At 43.0% G+C, this 17805-nt stretch overlaps 1 long non-coding RNA gene across 2 annotated transcripts in view; it reads left to right on the top strand.

Moving 5' to 3' along the window:
• Positions 1–15525, top strand: part of LOC142075084 (uncharacterized) — a 30610-nt gene extending 15085 nt beyond the window's left edge. For both annotated transcript variants that reach the window (XR_012670772.1, XR_012670773.1), the window contains exons 2-6: positions 995–1080; positions 10085–10211; positions 12667–12903; positions 14394–14490; positions 14951–15525. This is a non-coding gene — a long non-coding RNA (uncharacterized LOC142075084). The remainder of the gene's footprint in view (positions 1–994; positions 1081–10084; positions 10212–12666; positions 12904–14393; positions 14491–14950) is intronic.
• The last annotated feature ends 2280 nt before the right edge of the window (positions 15526–17805 follow it).

Here is a 17805-nt window from a genome sequence, read left to right as displayed (position 1 = left end):
GGAGGACACGTTCCCAGATGTCCGAGGTCTGTGCTACACATCCGCGGGCTGAGCCCCCCACCCACCCCAGTGAATGGTCCCGCTCAGTACCGTGGCCATTTTCATTTGGAGATATTTCCCCCACGCTGTGTAACTTCTGCCCTGACTGTGGTCTCCCCACTTCTTTCAAGCTTAATTTCTCTATGGCCTGCAAAGGGCAGCCGCTCAAATGAATAAACTGCATTTTACACCAGTCCACCTGCAAAAATTGTCCTCGGAAGTTTCCACCCCCTCCCCAACACTAGGAAAAAGTGATTGGAACATGGTTGAAATTCTATAAGCAAATTTTCAAGAAGGAATAGATTTTTTTACTGCCAAGCTGTATAATAGGTGTTTTTGAGAGGTCGTTAACTTCAACAGTATAGTCAAAACCAGTTACACCCTACATTGCATCCTTCGTTAAACAATTAAGTTACTGATAGGCTTTTACATTTATTTACCTTGATGGAAAGATATGTTTACTCAACCTGAGTACAAATCAACGTAAGGAGGTGGAAGTTCAGAGTAAATTTGACTAATGATGTTGTGTTTTCATCCTTAAAAGAAAGAAAAAAAGCCTCCCTACTTTTGATGCTATTTTATCTTCATTGGAAGGGATCCGAAATGATCCCAACTGTCATGTGAGCGCTCAGTTAGGCTCAGATCCTCTTTGATTGCAGCTGAACATCTCTCTCCGTTGGCTCATACCTTCCTTTATATGAATACAGCGTACAGCACTGCAGGTTGTTTGTTGAACTGTGCTTTAACTTTTCCTCTGTGGACGCTCTCACGATTATATCTTTAAGCAAAATACGGGCTGTGGCCACCTTTGCCCCGGGAGATATTAACGTGGCCGCATCGCTGATGTGAAGGAAGAATTTCCTCTCGGTTTCAGAATAACTTCTAAAATACAAACCTGGCTGGTACAAGTCATATTTCTTTCAGTGAATCTTAATTATCTCTCCTTTTCTTTTAGGCCCACTCTGTTCTCCAGTCTTGTTACGTGGATTTCTCTCTCTCCAAGTAATTCCTCAGCATACCCTTGAATGGCATCTACCGCACGTGAGCATCCTCCACTGTCTCTAAGATACTTTTGTTGTTTTTCTTTTTTGAACATTTGTTTTTTTGAGATGACATTGATAGACGTGAGGCCTAAGTCTGGAGATGTTCTGTGGGTAGAGCTCACATTTGTTTCAGTATGTCGAGCAGTTTTAGGATCTGATCCATATTGAAGACTAGCACCGCGTAACGAGGCCTGGGCATATAAAACAATATGTATTCTAACACAGCTCACTCAAAACAAATATGTTCCCTTCTCTTTGGCTGGTGTAAACAAACGATCTCCATTGCGTTCGGCACGGCTCTGCTGCGCCGCCTCGTGCACGGGCGAGCTTGGCTTCCCAGTTCAGGCAACAGCATCTCCATCCTGCGACATGGGTCTTGCCCAGAGAAACCTATGACTTAGGACGCCGGTCCTAAAAGCTGACATCGGGCCTGGTGTTAAGTCCTAGGTGCTTTATGGGGAGAACTTTTCTCGCTACGGATATGCTAAAAGGGGTCTAATTTCTGAACCCTGTGCTCCTCAGTCAGACAGAGCTGACTCTGGATCGCGGGCCAGTTTTGCCCAGTGGGAAAGCAGAGGGTCGGTGTAATAGTTGTGGCAAGATACTCTCACGCTGACCCCCACAATCTTCTCCTCTGATATCTAAATTTCCTTGTGATAAAAATTGGCAGCCGCATGAAAAATTCGTTGTGACTCGAGGTGGAAACATTAGCAGTCCAAAACTCACGTGCGAGATTCCGTGTCTCTGTGAAGCGCAGTGAAAAATTTGAGCCCAGGTGTTCCTTCCGCGACTGAACTCAGACTTTTCTGCTGTTCTGCAAAACCTCTCCTGCAACTTGTGCTGGAAGCGGAGTGAGCTGTTTTGGCGCTGAAATGATTTCATTGTTAGGCTAAGTGTTACACAGATGGCATTCTTAAATGTAAAATTCTTTTTATGAGTCTTTCGATTTCATATTTATTTCATTAGATCATTATTTATGTTAAAGAGACACCATTAATATGAAACGTGCTCAGCTTGAAAGAAAATGTTGAGAGGAGTTTCAGGTATCTGATCCTCAATCCTTTAGTTTTTGTGTTTCGCATTTTCTTATTTAAAATGTTTTTTTGTGTCTCTAGGTGCTATGTGACAGATCCACACAAACAACAGAGGGGAAAGAGCCTCACTTAACTGATTAGAGGAGAGAAGCAGTGAAAGGGAATATGCACAAAGAGCTGCCAAGTTCACAGAGCAAAGGAAAAGATAAAAAATAGAATCATTTCATCAGCCTCTTTTTTTTTATTTAGAGTAATTCGAGGTATTTCTTATACTAGCAGCAGGGAAACAATTTTCAGACAAAAATGTGATTTCTTAATCAAGGGTCTCTAATTCAAAATATATTTATTTAATAAACAGTAATTATGATAGCTGCAACTACTCATTCATATCAATAATTCATTCAGAAGTAAACCATATCAACATATTAGCATTTATTTTTCCATTTAATAGGCTGTGATTTAAAATAAATGTAAATCATCATAATAATTCAGCTCCATATGCTGGGAAAGGAAAAGTCACCTTAAACCAGATGCATATTATGAAAAAAAAAAGGGGAACACAAGTTGTTCTAAAGAAACAGCATATGGGGGCAGATCTTAAGCTGGGGTAAAGATGCTCTGCTCTGTAGACATCAAAATAGCGAGGCTGAGTTACACCAGATTAGATTCTGGTCAGTAATTTTGAAGAACTGGATGTTTTAGAGAGTTTTTCACCGAGTCATATACTGATTTCTTTCTTTAAGAAAAGAGATAAATATGATTTCTTCCAGTTTTAATCAGGAAAAGGCAATAAATGTGATCAAGAAATTTGAGGATTTTTATGTATGGAAACAATAGACTCTTTGCCTGAGTGGTAGGTTGGCTCTGCACGTGTACGTGCTTGTGTGCGTGGAGCTGTATTTATTTTTTCCTGTTGCTAGTTTGTTAGCCAAACCCTCTCCTAACTTGTATCCCTAACCACCCACCTCCTTTTGTCAGCTGACAGCTCTTTTTAAGCTCCCTAACCCATCAGCACTCCCGCAGCAAGCTCTGTTGAAAATCTTTCTTTCTGTCCCCTGCCTGAGGTCCAGGGAGCCGCGTTTGGAGGCTGTGGAGCATGCTTGTACTTGTTAGAAAAATCTCCGTTTTTGCTTTGGGCATAGGGAAAAAGCGACGAAGGGCTCGAGCCCCAGTCAGCTCGTGCTACTGCTGCTTGAGCATCTCAAGCGCTTGGTGCAGATCTTGTCTTGCAGCTTTTTTTGTTGCTTTTGCTTTCAGTAGGTGAGGCCAGAGCCTGTGAGGGGGAGCGGGGTTCTACCGCGCTGCCCGTTCTGCTCCCACGTCCGAGCCAGCGCCGATGGCACGCCCTTCGGGCCTCGCCACAGCCGTAGGGCCCTCTTGTCCTCCGATGAGCTCAGCAAAGCCCTTTTCCTCCCTCAAACAGAGAGCCCTGTGTTCTGGCTGGGAAAATAAGGCTGCGCACCCCTTCTCGCCCTGAACGCTGGCAGCGATGCTTTCAGGGGACGTCTCGAGGCGGTGGCTGCAGCCACAGTGCTGTGAGTACGGTGTGGGTTAACCCTGCAAAAAGGTGTTTTCAGAGCCTGGCAGGTGAGTTTTGCCTCCCGTGCAGTTATTGTGCTCTTCCACGGCTGCCGGTGCTGTCCCAGCAGTGACCGCCCTGCACATGTCACCTGCGGGGACGTACGGCCACAGGGCAGGCAAGTTAAGGTGGTACCTGACTTTTGTTTTTTCCAGTCTCTGCCGTGCTTTGCGCTGTTAACATTCCTCCTACAGTTTTTAAGGAGAAAAGTGAGTCATGTTGTTTAATTTTCCCCATCCTAATAGAGAGGAGCTATGCTTTTTCCACAAGTTATTGCATTATTCCTCTCTCCGGTGTGGCTCTGATTTAGTGCTGGATGAAGCTCAAAAGGAGGATTAGTGTGGCTATACTCCCATATGCTTGGATGCATTTCTGAACTCTGTCTGTACCATCCTCACTGCTTTTGATGGAAAAAGCTGGGCTATAAACCTGATGAGAACAGGCTTCCATGCAAGATATTTAGTATTTCCTGCTTCCATTTGGGCCAGGAATACGGCACATCCAGCCCCTTTTGGCCCTGCAGCTCTCGGTCATGGACTCGCCTGAGATTCAGAAAAACACAGTGACAGAAAATGAATGGGGGAATAAAAGGAAGTTGATTTTTCTCCACTTTAATAAAGGCTAGATTAGAGTTTAGTTCCAGCTTTAGCTGCAACTTTGCTGGGGGATGGGCACAGGTAGAATGTTTTTATTTTAACAGAATTGGTTCATCCATCTTTTAGATGGTCGCACTGGAGTGCGAGTCCATTTTTATGGTCCTGAGTAAAAGAACCTGTGCTGCTTTTTAAGAGCTGCACCTTCTGGGAAAATTAGGGCTGACTGTAAAACCCCGACTGTATTGTATTCAAGCAAATCAGGAGCACAAGAAGAGAAAGAAGAACAGAAAGATCCAAAGAGGGAGAGAGGCAGGCTTTCCCAAAGGTATGCTGCTACAGTGAGTAGTGCTTCTCCTCGGTGCCACACATGGGGGCTTCGCTATGCCTAATACCTGGTCATTTTTCTAGCTGGTAATCACATCGTTAAATAGTCAAACACCAAGCCACATTGAAATTGATCCTAAAACTGCTGTTCTACTGTCATTTGGGGGCTTTCTCCTTTAGTCATTTTTTTAAAGAATTTCCCAATAGTACTGTAATCAGCCAATCATTTTGCTGATTCTCCTTTCTCCGTTACAAGGGTTTCCGAGTTTATGAATGAAAGGCTATGTTTTCTCAACCACTCCTCGGCCTGTTAGTAAACTAATGTTAACTTACAAGATTTGACTGAAACCTCAGGCTCTGCCAGCTGGATGCTTGAGGAGTCCAAGCTGGCTAGGTAAAGAAACACCTTTTTCACATGCCCCGGCCCGGCTCCCGCGTTGCCCCACAAGTTTCTATCAGTACAAAGGCTGACATTGTCTGCAAGGAGCAACTCAGATTACGGCCCCTTCCAGCTGCGTTGCCCCTGACCCCGATCCTGCCCCGGGCTGCCCACGCTCTGCCCTCCCCGCATGCACGGAGACTTCAGCTGCAGCCCCGCTGCCTGCCGGTGTTGAGTCTGGTCTTGAGGGTGGCCTTGGATGCATTTTAAAAGGCAGTACAGACGCTCTGCGGGGATAACATGGAATGATTATTTTAGGGCAGATTTTCCCCTAAAAAAAAATAATGGTTCTACATGCGCTCAGTTTGATCTTCACACAAAGGATTTATATAAGAACTCACTTCTTTCTGTCGGTTACAGAAAAAAAAGCGTACTGGTGGGATTTAGGGAAGTGTGCAGGCTAGAGGATAGCGGCAGACAAAAGGGAGTTTTTCTTCTAAGAACATCTGCACAGCTGGAGCTCTGGCAGCGCTGCGGTTAGAAAGCCTAGGTGTTGCCTGGCCGGGGCAAGGGACAATGTCTGTTCGGCACCCTCCTGACACACAAATTTGGCCAGCGGTTCTTAGCCCTGTCCCCTGCCATGTACACAGAGAGGTATAGGCATCATTTTGCCATCAAATGCCTGGTTTTGGGAATCTGCCACCCTGGAGGTAAACTCTACGTAAAGGATCTGAGGGTAAGGGCGGAGGAAGAAACTGTGACTCCTTTACATGCTAAAGTAGATGTAAAACAGGCATTGCTGCAGTGGCTCTAGACCAGCACAAACCCAACACCCCAACTCCTAGATGTCCTGCAAAAATGTGCCTATAGCTCAGGGTGGAGAGACTTACCAACAGGTCTGCTAGAGGAACAGCCCTGGCAGCCAGCAAGGACCCAGCAGGATAGGAAAGATGTTCCCTTTCGGCGCCAGGACACCCAAAAGTCTTTCTAAGGTCAGGTCACCACCTCCGAGCATAGCACTGGCTAACTCTGTCCGATCTGCTTTGTGGCCTGAAGGAAACGTGCGCGTGAGTCTGAAGGTGCTCAGATTTTTGTCTGTCTCGGGCTGGCCCCATTCAGCCATCTCTGCCCTCCCAGGGGAGTGAGTCCCAAATCCAAAGACAGATCCTAACAATACAACCTGTGTGCTTGCCTTTAATGTAGCATGATGCTTAAAACTGAATATAAGCAGGGATAAGGCTTTAGATCTTCCTCAAATCTCAGTGTAACTTTGAGGTTGTCAGATAGTACTGAAGTGAGAGATCTGGAGTAGGAAAATTAGTGAACACAAAAGTCATGATATTTACTCAGTTTATGCATTTTCTCTCTTTTTTTCATAAAACCTGCATAACTGGCGTGTAATTGTTTTGCTAAGTGAGTCTTGAAAGCAAAAGTCTTGATAGCTGTCACATATCTTCTTTGTAGTACAGTGTGTTGTCCTTAGAAGCTAATCAGTAGAACTTGCTCAGAAGAACTTAATCAGCAGAACTGAGCACATTGTCAGTGCTTAACAAATAATAAATTATAATAATAACAGCAGTTCCTTTTGACACAACCTATCAAACTTTTGCTTTATTTGCAGGAGTGCCTTCCTTGCCTCTAGTTAGGATTTAATACCTACTACAGCTTTGCTTACTATGGTTGAGAGGACTGGTGATACAATCTAACAAGATGGAAGTATTGATCGAAATGAAATTTTGACAAACAGCAGAAAAAGAATCCCAAGAAAGTTCTTAGGCTGTTCCTTTTCACTTACCGGTGTTGCTTACGAGACTTAAAAATTGAATTCAAGAATAGATTTGGTCTGCTCAATTGTTAAAACATAAAACACTATGTTTACAAGTTGATAGAATCACATTTGAATTTCCTGATAGTCTCTTTTTTAAAAGACAGACTCATTAGGCTTTCCTTACAGAAAGGTGACTGTATCCAGAAGCACATCTATTATTATTAATTATTTTTATTATAAGGAGCTTGGATCGCTCAGAGATTTGTTAACATATCTGGGACTATCACTTCTTTGTCACCATTGTAATTTGGCCTGGGCTGGGAGTTACTGACAATAATTTCATTTTCGGACTGTTTGGTAGTTTATATGCAATTAGTTGGTGGGTTTTATTCACTTTCAACAAGATGTAATTCCACATTACAAAGAAAACCACCAGGTCAGCTCTAAGCTGCCGCTAATTGTCACAGGCTTAAATGGAACCGTGTCAATTTATCCCAGTTGAGGATCTGACCAATGATCACAACTGGCATTAATTAGCAGATGTGTTATCAGACTCTGCGGAGATGCCCCGGGTTGAGTGACAACAGAGGTGCTCAGCCGCCGCGGCCAGTGGAGCCATGCCAGTTTGGCAGCAGACGGTGCTGTGCCCGACGCTGGCAGGTGGAAAGACCACGTCACCCCTGACGAAGGCACGATGGTGGCTTCTGCTGCCAGTCCCCACGCAGAAGGAGCCCCAGAGCTCAGGGCAGCTGGCTGTATTAAAACACAAGCAACACGAGGCATCTAGGATGGGGGAAGGTGGGGAAGGAAGAGGAGGAGGATGCTCCAGTGCTGAACTGACTCATCCCTGGAGCCGAGTATGAACGAGAGATTGCACTGCTAGTGCGATGCGAAAGCCACCGGCAAATGTGTTGGGACTCTGTCTTTCTGGGGTTATGTGTGCACCGTCTGAGCTGACACTGTAATGCCAGTTGCACGTGTGTGACAGAAGGGTGGGGGACACACCTCTAAAAAGAGGGGATCCAAAAAAGCAGTAGCATTTCACAGTGGCAGCTACTGACACCTGCAGCACTATTATAGCTGTAAACTAGGGATTTGGACCATGACAGGAGAAACGTCTTGAGCAGGTCATGTGGGTGAATGAAGAGCAGGAACATGAAAAATTTGAGAGGTTGCACCTTTATCAGGAGAAAGGAAGAACGTACCATTGTCCCTTTGCATTTACCTGGGTGGAGCGTGAGTTAAAACCAAGCCAATAACCTGTGCAGATACTCCTTGCTCAATAACAGCCACCCCATCTCCTTTCTCATTCCCACTTGCCACCACGGGATGCTGGAAAGGAACAAGCTGACAAGTTAATGCTGTGGGACCTTTGTAAAGGTTTCTGGTCTCTCGACATTCACAGGACAAACCCAGACCTCATGTAGCTCAGGGAGTAATCTTTTCAGCCTTCACCAGCTACTGATACAGTTTCAAAATTGGCTCAAGTTAACTGACCCATGCAGTTTGGCGCACTGGGAAAAATTTTCTTTTCACTGTGAAATCTTTTTGTTGTAACCCAGGAAAGGAAAACAGCAGGAGAGTGAGAGTTAAATAGTACTGGGAAAGCAGAGGTCTTTAGGCTGGTCCCAGGCCTCTGACACAGCCAATGGGAAGAGGCGGAATATCTGAGGAAGGTGCAACAGTAATCACCAGCCGCAAATCCTCTGTCACCCTTTCTGCACACTTTTCCCACCATTTTAAGCAAGGTATGAAAAGATATTTAGGCATCTATTTGCTGTGACAAATCTGGGTCCTTCTCTAAATAGTCATCTCTGGCCCAAAGCCACAACAGGAGACGAGCGAGAGTCGTGTGGCATATAGATGTCCAGTCCTGATCCACACCCCCCCTAAGTTCATCACCCACATTTTTGCTAATAAAGATCTCAAGACGCCTAAAAGCCCTTCTTCTGCTCATGCCTCTTGGCCAGGCAGTCACCAGCTCAGCTGAGCTGAACTCAGCAGCTAATCCTGATTCGTTTCCTCAAACTACGCGTTGCTTTGCCGATGGCTCTTCAAAGAGCGACCTGGCGAAGCACGTCTAACACATGATCAGGACTGAGCAGTACACAAAGTACAGCAGCTGGTCTTCCCTTTCACTCAGAGTAAACACCTTTGAAGTCCACCTGAGCTTCAGGGGGTTCAAGCCCTTATCTCTTATCTGCAAAGAGAGTGGGAACCCTAGCCAGGAAGCTACAAGCTAAATATTCATGGGGGAAGATATTTTCCATACTTCCTGCAGAAGTGGTGCTGATACGCATAAGGTTCTCTGGGAGGAGTTTAAGGCAATAAGGTGGAGAATAAGATACCTTCTCCAGCCTTCCTCTGCTGAATTAGCTTGCTCTACACTTAGCTCTTTTGGATTGGCACAAGATGATAGAGGATCTTGTTCAGTATACTCATTGCTGCGTAAGGTGTTTCTAAAACATTGGCTTCACAGCCTAATGAAAAAATTTTTCAGAAAAATCGGTAGAACATATCCTCAAAGGATACACAGACGTGATGATTATTGGAGTTTTAATTAAAATAGCAGGTAAAATAAGTATTATGGTGTGTTATTATTTCTAAGATAACAATAGAATAAAGGTGCCCATTTCTTTCTTGAGTGCAATTTTCTAAATGAAGAAGTAAACATTAATATCTTCAGAGATCTTACTGATCTTGTACGATAATTTAGAAAAATATCTCTATTAGGGATAGTTATATATGCTTTTTGTTGGAAATGCAATCACAGGATATGCACATAGCTGCAATCTGTAGACAGATTAAGTAAATTAAATCACTCAATGTCTTTTTTCAATAGCTCTAAAGTTAAAAGTAATTTGCAAAGAAAATACTCAGTTTCAATTGGTTTGTAATATCTGTTAATGATCTTTGGAAAAATTTCTGATAACATGCAGGAATTCCCTCAGGGACAGGGTTGTGAATAAGTGGATTTTTTTAAGTTTGAGATGTCATTAGCTAGTGATTTCTTTGAAGTAAAAAGCTGTTACAGAATAAATTGCAGAGGTATACAAGTGAACAGGACAATCATTTTTATGAATAATATAAATTTTTTCCACTGTGCTTTCTGCCCCCCCAAAGAAATGATTTACAATCTAACTTGCCATTACAAACATCCTGGAATCACAACTGCGTGTGCATTTTGTACTTACTTTATGTATATGCTCTGTCTTTATAGGAAAGTACAGATTGCTGGTGTAAAACCGCTAGTGTAAGGAGCTGATTTGTTCCTTTTAATTTTTTTTCTTTTCTTTTTTTTCTTTTCTTTTTTTTCCCCCAGTAGATAACTTTTCCAACCCACAAGGCAGAAACAACTTCCCATAACTGAAATGGCTGCAGCACAGCTATTCTCTAGAAGGCATCCTCCCTGATTTCTTGTGGGGCCTGTAAGATGACTGAAGTTGTAGGTAAGTGCAATCATGCAAAAAAGGGCCTCTATTCTCTTGGTACCCTGTTAGCATTAACATCTGTTTAACAGTTCAGAGATGAACCAGATGTCTACCATGCATCACCACAATAAGGTAACATTTTTCAGGACAAATGAGATCTCCTGGCCTCTGCCCCCATCTGAGGATATCTGAAGTAAAAAAGAGTGCCAGAGGCACCATGGACTACACCTGCCCATGGGGAACATTGTCCTGCTTCTGAGGTTCAGTTGTACAATTCAGCCATGGGCAGTTGAAGATGGGCCTTATATCTCCATAAGCTCCTGTGGGTAGGTCTGGGTTTATCAGACAGGGACTGGGGACACTCTGAAGGGATGCTGGTCTGGATGATGGGGCACTAGGACTCCAGGGTATGCTGTCACATAGATCAAAAGATAAGGCTAGTTGCAGCCGTTGAGCCTTTGGTTTCCTCACCTTCCTCCAAACCTCTTTTGCCCAAGACCTTATTGATCTTGGTCTGCTTTTTCCTGAACTGCAGACAGGGCTGTAAGGCACACTGTGCTAGCGTGAATATGACTGCTGCCTCCAGGGGTTCCCACACAGGGTTGGAGGAGCAAGGATTTGTCCAGCTCTAGAAAGAGACGTGAACAGCCACCAGTTTGAAAAGCCTCCTAGTCTTTCCTGATCCTCTGAAGGCCCAGCGTGGGAATCCATACCTACCCTGATAATCCATCAGTAGGTCAGACAGCCCCTCACTTCCCAGATGTAGGTGTTCAATGATGCTCTGCAGTTACTCTGAGAGTAGTAGGACTCCTTCCTGGCTGCTCCTTAGCAGTCACTGGCACCGGTCAATCCTAAGATACCCTGACTTTGACAGAGGCCAATACCAGACAATATGGAAGTAGACTCTCCCTCCTCACTGTGCGTTTAAGAGTGTAACAGTTTACCATGGACAAAGGTGCCTTCCTGAGCCTATCTATTGACTGGCATATGCCAAGAACTGCTGGGATGTGTAGACGTTATTACATAATGCCAGCTAGTAAAACTCTCACAGATTTTTTTAAGGCTAGGAGCAACCATTATTATCATCTAATCTGATCTTCTGCATAATACAGGCTACTGAATTTAACCCAATCTGAACTTTGTGTGAAGATTTGCTTTTATGCCTAAAAAAGCCTCCTCATTTACAAATATGATGCTGTTTCTCTCAGTACTATCCGTGCAGCAGCAAGTTCCATTAATTAACTGTACATTGTTTGGAAAAGCAATACCTCTTCTCCGTTTGAAATTTGATACCTCTTCGTTTCACCTTGCAGGATAGGAAAGGTTTTTTTTTCCTTTGCTGTTAATTAGGTTGGAAGATCATGAGGATGAAACGTTATTTATATTATAGGCATGCTTAAGTAGAGCTCTGACGAAGCTTGGGGATCCCATCGCACAAAGTGAGGGAGACTGTGCAAGTCCTTCGGGGCTGAGACTATTTGAATAGACAAATGGCACTTTTTCGAGGGAGCTGAGTGATTTAACTGAAAAGATTGCCAGGCAAGTCAGTGGATTTTACCTCTGAATCACCTATGCTTTTCTGAAAAACTCATCCAAAGTTTGAAAGGAAGGTATGGAAAAGTGAAGTTTCTAAAACTGAGACAAGAAAAGGAGTTTGGGATATAGTCAGCAAAGGAAAAAAGGTGTTGCTAATATTAGCTCCGTGTCCTGTCCACTGTCCATAGGTCACATCAGCATCCAGTGGCTGAAAGTCCTCTAAGAGAACAGGGTACACTGAGGAAAATATCTGCAACGTCTGCATCATGCAAGGGCCCAAAGCCTTCCAGAAGAACTGCTAGGGTCCAAGGACATCTTCTAGATTATCTCAGGCAGCAGTGCTTGTTCCAAGTTTATGGAGAGGGTTCGTGTATGATTTGCAGTCCCATGAGGGTGAATCTTCCCTGAGAGACAAGCTGGTGCTTGTGTTCTTTATCTCTTCTCAAGAAATTTCCCATCCTTTTGACTTTTGTCATTTTTATTGCCACTCTCTGGACTTGTTCTGTTTCTACTTTCTTTTTTCAGGGATGAGGTGACCAAATTTGAAGATAGTATTGAAAGTGAGGATGTGCCACTGATTTATATAATAGCATTATAATATTTTCCATATTATTCTCTAAAAGTCTTTTCTTCGTACAAACCCCATAAGATTCTTTTTAATTCTTTGAACTACAGTGCCTTTTAACATCTGTAGTTTACTCTGATCAGATTTTGACAAAAGAATAAAAGGCCCCATTTTTCACACAGAATTTTATTTATTGTTTGAACTTTAGAGGAGAAATTGGTTAACTTACAATTTAAAATTCTTGGCAATGTAGACCATTGGGCAAGGATTTAATTATAAGCCCTTCTATACTTTCTGTAGAAATGTGTGAGGCTGAAAGTTGGTGTACAAAGTCTTGGCTTAATAGACTTGTCTTTTGTTTTATAAACGCAGCCAAAGACTTAATTTGGAGCTGCCAGCATCCCCAAAGATGTCAGAAATGTCGTTCACCTGTACCCCCTTCCTGATGAAACATGCTGGGGCCATGCATTTACATGCCGTTCAACCAGGACCACGCACACGTGCAAGCCGTACCCGAGTTCTGCGGTCTCCTGTTTACTGTACCGCACACCTCCATGCCAGGTCAGGGGAAGACCCCTTTGAAAATGAGGCGCTTGATGACTGCAGAGGGTGAGGATCTCGCTCTCGTGTCACAGCTGGGCGTTATGCCTTCATCAGGGTATTAGAAAAGGCTCAGGGAAAACAGTTACATCTATTCTATTGCCTAAGACACTTCCTGCAGCCACTGCCTTCCCTTAGAGTTACCAATCCAAGTGCTGACCCTGCCTGACCCTACTTATCTTGTAAAAGCTGACAAGATCACAGCCTGAAGCAGTATAGCCACAGGCTCAATACTGGGTACCAAAATGTCTGTTTAGTATTTTTGAGAAACGCTGCTCTAAAGGTTTACAATACCAGCTGCTAGATACACGGGCAACACCAACACACAGCCCTGACCCCTGAACATTCAGCCCCACTTACACAGAAATTTGTGCCCCCCTCAAGGGGCCAACACTGAGCTGCCACAAAATAGTGATTCCCTACCTGCAAGAATTTAAGCGTCATATGATTATATACACTCAGATATTGGGTAAAAGTATTTGAAAACTACAGTCTTGAGTTCAGAATTCAGTGTTAGCTTCTTTCATCTGTTGTATTACTGCTTTAGCAATAGAAAGACCTTTGCCATTTCTGTGTAATATATTTTTTTTTAGTTTAGTATAGAGAATTGCCTTAATTCTTCCGTGACCACAGCAGTTTTACATGAGAAGTTATTTTCAGATGAACTATAAGTTTCTTCCCTAGCAAACAATTTAGCTCCACCATATGAAAGCAAATGCACATTTTGCCAGATATCTTTGAGGATAAACACAGATTTAAATATCCAAGAAATATTAAGGGACCGATCTGGTTTAGTTGTATATACATTCATACACAATATACATTAATAGTTCTTGCAGCGTGGTGGTTTTTTTTTTTTTCCTTTTCTTTTTAGAACAGCAAAGACATGGAAAAGACATTGAGGTCCTATTGCTCCTGTTGGAAACTTCTGCTGACTACAGCATGAGTTGGATTGGGCCCAGAGAAACCAAATACACACAAGTAACAATGAGTTGGCCATACAAGCGAGGAAAATCACAGATAACAGGCGCACACAAATTAGCAATATCCCTTTTAGGTCATCCAGTACAGCTCCCTGACACCATGAGATTGTTTCCTATGGCATATTTTCGGTTGTTTTGTGTGCCTAGATTAAATGTCCTAAGTGATGCCATGTCCCTAGGGAGAGATTGTGCTGCCTAGAGTATCTTCTTGTCAGAAGTTTTTTTTCCTTTCTTAACATCATCATATTACTCCTAGTTATGTCCCTTTGCAAATCTCCTTCTTTTCCTTCATTGATGCTGTTTTTCTCCAGTATCTTTTAACTAGTGTGATGTTGTGTTTAGTTAACATTAAGCCAACCCATAGATATTTAGATATTTAGATAGATATTCATTTAATCTTCCCTAACAAATCAGTCCTTTCAGTCTTCCTCTCCTCTTGTCACACCCTTGCCTGTCAGTATCTTTTTTAGTTATTAGATTTTAAAGATGTGATACATTTCTCTCAACTAATGACAGATCTGGTATAGAGCTGAGCACCCTCAATGTCTTCTCACTGAGAAACCCTCCTGATCTGCCCAGGAGAAAGCTGCCAGCGCTCTGGACAGACACACAGGTAGAGTATCCTGCTCAAACCACTTCCTTGGTGCCACTTATTCTATTGGCCAACAAAACCCTATTAAAACAGTTAACCTTGTAGTTCAAAAAACAAATACATGTCGTTATGGATTTATTTTATTTCTCACAATGTTAGGAGATAGAGTAGCACAGATAAAAAGATCTTTGTTGCTGTTGCTGAGATTTTCTGACTCTTGGTCATGGACATCACAGTCTAAAATTATGGAAGACGTCATCTTCCATAACTATATCTGAGTGTTAGGAGAGTACACTGTAGAAAGTAATTATATACATAGTCACAAGCCTAGCTGTTCACTTCAGGCAATAAATTCTGATCAACAAACAACACTCCTTTAGTGCTAAATAAGATCTTGGTTGTAATTGAATGTCTTTACCTTTGTGTTCTGTTGGATTGGAGGAATATCATTTTAATCTGCTCTCTTTAAATTTTCATTAAGGAACGTTTCAGCTACCTGCAGCCTCATCTGATGATGTTTAATGATATCAGCAAGCTCGGTCTTCCGTGCACCAGCAGGGGCTTCTTGAAATTGGTCCACTGTATGGAACATTGTTTCCAAGTTTAATGTACTTGGAATCAACCTTTTAAAATAATGGCATCTCTAAAGAGAGTTTATATACATAGTGCACACACATACATGCATGCATTTGTATGTGCATGTGCGTGTATGCATATATATATGCGTAAGTGCACACATATGTACAGAAGCACTGATCCTATTCACCTTCTTGAAACCATTTCAGCTAGTATTAACATAAATGTGCTGTTAAATTGGCAGTGTTATACATTTTTGTTGGAGTTTACTTCTGTAACATAAAATCAGAAAGATAAGCTGTGAAACTCATGCAGCTGATGACATAATGCTAGGATCTCGTGATGCTGAATCTCGTATTTCTAGGAGTGTGGGACGGATGTTCCTTGATGAAATAATTATACTGCCTATTGCAATATATGTTTCCTTGTTTTCATCTGGGCACTGAGATGTCCAAACCATTAAACGTATATGGTATAATGAGTCCTGTGTTCCTTATTTATTCTAAAGAAGGCATTAACTTTCTATGGTTGTTTTATCGTATAATAAAGGCAACTACTCTAAGAATCTGTGATGAACATAGCAATAATCTGTGACAATATGCATATTTACATTTAATAATGATGTCCAAATGTACATATGTGCATATAAATATGCATATATGTATATACAAACACTCATAGAGAGACATATACACAAATTAAATGGAACCAATTAGAATGTGGCATAAATAGATTCAAAGCTTACCTGTTATGGCTGTGTGAAGGGATAATTTGAGCTACAAAGACATGCAAGAAAGCATAGCTCAATACACTCCATTGGCTCGTTCCCATTATGCTCAACAGCGACAGGCTGTATGCTAAGATGGGGTACCAGCAGACATTCGTAACGACAGCTGGTTCAAAACAGAGCTTTCAAAATAGTGCAACACCCCTAACTTCCTTCCAAATCTTGGTGTTTGCCAGCTCCTAACTGAGGCTGGTTCTTAAGGTCAGATGTTCAGATAAAAGTTATTCTGAAAGAATCTGTTTTTTTATGTTTGAACTGTATATATATTCAACATACAGGCTCTTTGTTGCTTATGAATTTGCATTTGAGCTCACACGTGGATTATACTTGGCTACTACCTGCAAAAATGATGGATGTTTCTCCCTGATACCGTGCCCTATTTGCGTGAGATTGTCCTCTATCAAGTTCTCCACTCTTTTGTGGGCTACATAAACTGAGATCCAGACAGTAGCTGCTTCTTTTTACTGGGACAAAAAATCCCTCAGCCTCTCTGTTGAGAAATGGAGGAAAAGTGGCTTCCCTTTAACATCACCCACATCACACCCTCTATGCTCAGCCACACAGGAACACAGCAAAAAAAATACTTCTGTTGTCCCGTGTGACTTTTCCTGGTGGATGCGTATAGAATCTGGAAATAAACATGTTCCTCCTTTGGAAAGAAATGCAAACAGGGTTTATCTATTTGCATTTGAACTCAGTGAAAAATAACCAGGCACAGAAAGCAAGCTTGAAGATAAAAGACATGAATATAAGTAAAGCTAAATTTCACTAAGCTGCATTCAAGTGAAATGTGCCACATTGTTATAATTGCTACACAGAACATGCGCTGAGTAATTGTTATGCTGTGCTGGTGAAATTGTGAAGTATTACATATGGGGCAAGTAGAGGAGTTTACCCTGGGATGTTATTGACTTTGCTGAGAAGCCAGTATGTGGGGAGCATGCCATGAACAACCTTGTGAAAATGAGGCTGGTGAACTGATTTGGTCTTAGAAATTACTTTTCAGGGTGATTGGAAAAATATTTTAAATCTATGATAAATTTTAGCTGTAGCACTGGACTACTAAGTGTGTGCAGTGTCTTCAAAAGCAGTTTTTCATTTACCATATCACCTGGGGACCCCAAGCGCTAAGACCTTCAGAGCAATTCAGACAGCTAAAAGTGCTGCTGTTCAGGGATCTTCAGAACTGCCTGGACACTTCTCTCCAAATGAAATCAAGGAGACCTGGGCATCACGGTGCTTCAGAAAAGCATTGACCAGGTGCCTATCCGTCCCTTGGGGAGCTGGTACTCATTTCAGGAGTATTGAGCCTGCTTTAGCTGGAGGTGCCTCTGGGGAGGTGTCAAGGGGAACAGGATGAGTCTGTGCTCATTTCTGGAGGCGGTATGGCTCTCTTGCAAACCAGAGGCTTGTGCAGGGCTGCTTCCCTGCGGCAGGCTTGCTTGGCTTACTGACACCCGTCCTGCTAGCTCCAGCGTGGTAGTGTGAGCAGCATTGGCCACGCACTCTGGCTGGCGATGCTCCTGTTTGCCATCATCCTTCCCTCCTGGATCAGGGCCGCTACCGATTGCGGAGGGGTGGCCAGGAGCAGCTCCCTCTGGTGAACCTCTTTTGTGCTTTTATCTCCCTCTTCTTGGCAGTAAGCTGCCACTGGCTCCCAGCCATGGCCCTCTCGCCCTCCCCAGTGCCCAGCTTGCATGCTCAGCCAGTGCCTACATCTCTTCCAGCAGCTGGCCCTACTTTTCCTCCACAGCTGGCTGCTGCCCCCTACTGTGGTAATTATTATTTATTATGGATATTCAGTGTACATTATGTGTCCAGAGTCCAGTACCGTCTGAATCACTACCAGGGTCCCACTGTGTGGGCAGAAGCACACAGCAATACACACTTGTTCCACATCGATATTCACCCGACTCTCACGCAGGGAGAGACTGAGGGGAAGGAGTGAAGGTGGCTGTTGGCACCTATTAGCA

Source organism: Calonectris borealis, chromosome 1, assembly GCF_964195595.1.
Source record: "Calonectris borealis chromosome 1, bCalBor7.hap1.2, whole genome shotgun sequence".
Lineage (NCBI taxonomy): Eukaryota > Metazoa > Chordata > Aves > Procellariiformes > Procellariidae > Calonectris > Calonectris borealis.
This window is presented reverse-complemented; position numbering and strand designations above follow the sequence as displayed.